Source organism: Tupaia chinensis, unplaced genomic scaffold (assembly GCF_000334495.1).
Source record: "Tupaia chinensis unplaced genomic scaffold, TupChi_1.0 Scaffold144058_1, whole genome shotgun sequence".
Lineage (NCBI taxonomy): Eukaryota > Metazoa > Chordata > Mammalia > Scandentia > Tupaiidae > Tupaia > Tupaia belangeri.
The window spans coordinates 426,955-429,349 of NW_006203910.1; positions in this window are offsets into that span (position 1 = coordinate 426,955).

Sequence of the window (2,395 nt, forward strand, 5' to 3'; positions counted from 1 at the left end):
TGCTTACTGAACTGTAATATAAATTTCTTACCAAAAATGAGGGGCCCCATATATTTTGCTCCTAACCAATCACTCCAGTTTCATCTTCCACGTGCTATGTTTTCTCATAACTCAAGGTATACTGCCTCTCCTATCCAGTCCCTACCTCCAAAAGTTTGTTCATGATAATTCCACCTCTTGGAATGTCCTTCTCCATTAGCTACCTATCAAGAACATTTCCATCCTTAAAAGTTTAGTTCAAATGCTATCCCCTCCATAAATGATTCCCTAACCAGACTGTAATGGATAGTTGTTGACCCCCTGTGAACTCTGAGAGCATTTTTTCATGTATCATTCATATGTAGGATTAAGTGTATACCCTCATACTGGCTCAGTGACAATTTATAGCTACCTCACTGTTATGTATACTAAAGTGCTCCTTTCACCATCACGACATTACAACTCAGGCAATACTTTATATGACTATCATACTTGTCGTATAGACTGCCATTCATCACATCTGCTTTATTTGTAGATTTCTGTGTACCTGCTTCACTCTCCATACTTCACTGCAACCCACTCTGAGAACAAAAATACACACACACATATACACACACACGCTGAAGTGCCTTTCATGTGGGTCAATATGTATTTATTGAGTTAATCAATGCTAGAGTATCGGATCTGTTTATTAATGGGGTTGTAAGTCTTAAAATATTGAATGCCCTATCTTTTGAAGGCCAATGATTGTGCATTATTAAATTGATGAGGATAATAAAAGCCCTTCATAATCTTAATTATGACCAATCACAGATACAAGGTAATTTATCCAGTTCTTGAAGGTTGAATTAGAGTGTTAACTGGGTCCTTTGAACCCTCACACTTGATTATCATGAAACAGGTCTGGGAGTGATATATCTTCTTCTTCAGTTTCCAATTTGGCTTTATACCTTCAACTGACCTAGGTGACGAACTTGAAATAACCCCATGTACTTCTTCCAGAAACAGAACTATACCTTTAGAAAGTCCAGGAGCAGTATCCCTACTGTTCATTACATGGTATATTTAGCAAGTAATGGAATGACTTTCATAAAATATGTAAAGTTAACATCCACCTGTGCATTCAAATTATATTCATTTTTACCCACCTCCCAGAAAATCTAAGAAAATCTAAGAAAGTTGACAAAGTTGACAATTTTTTCTGTTAAATAAATTAATCAAAATAAAGCCTTTCAGCTTAGAGAAAATCCATCCAGACAAGCATCACCATTGGTTTCCAGTTTGGGAAAAGCAGCTATGAACCCAAATTCAAGCAAAATTCTCAAAGAAGCCTAAATTACCTAGTAAGTACTTAGACAGACCCAATTCTTCATGTGGAGCTTGGCAATAAACAATCCACATAGATTTTTAAATCTCTGCTGCTCCTGTTTCTAACCGTGTGATGTTAAGTCCATAAGGAAAAGTAATAAAGGCTCCTGTTTCTAAGCATATGATGTTAAGGCCATAAGGAAATTAATAAGGATAAAGTCAATATTATTTACCAACCAATCTCAGGTTTGGTTTCTTTTCATTCCTTTTTTTTTTTCTCTCTCTTTCTAAATAGCAATCACTATAGCCAGTAAAGATCACGAAGCCCTACTTTTTCCTGCCTCATCTTTTATCTCACTTTTCTTTTTATGAATTCAGTGAGGCAGTGTTTGGTAATAGTGTCAAATTAGTAGAAAACCTGAGGTCTAGCAATTTGACAATGATATAACTGTCACAATGGGTCTACTTTCAGCATGTACCATGCATAATTAGAATCAAATATCTACCTCTTAGCGTTTCTCTTGGGTTCACCCAACTCTGAAAGCTCTCAGGTCATTAAGGCATATCAATTAGTAATGATTTTCTCCCCAGCCCCCAGCAGCCAGTAAAGCATGCATTAAAGGTGATATCTGCAGTCAAAATTTTAATGTGCACAATTTGAAAATATCTACTTTGATGCACAGAACAGTATCATCTGAGAAACTCATTTGCTTAAAGTTTTATATTACAGCCATTAAAAAATATTTCATCTCCTTGGATGGATGTCCTGTGAACATTTCCCTACCTATTAAGTAATATTAATTGTATAAAGGTTTGGAAAACATACGAATCATTAAAAGTAGAAATGAGATGTGCAATAGCCCAGAAGAGCTAATGTTATCACTTTTGTGGCCAGTTTAACACCTTCTTAATGCAATCATTTTTAACTAAGTCATCATGACCCACAGGAAGTTATTTCCTTTGGAGATAGAAAGGAGGGGACAAAAAAGACAAGGAGATATCATAAGCTCAGTATATCCTAAATATTCATATTAAGTATCAGTGATGTTTTAATCAACTTGGTTAAATATGCCCTGATAGGCACTGTGGAAGCAATTCTTTACAGATG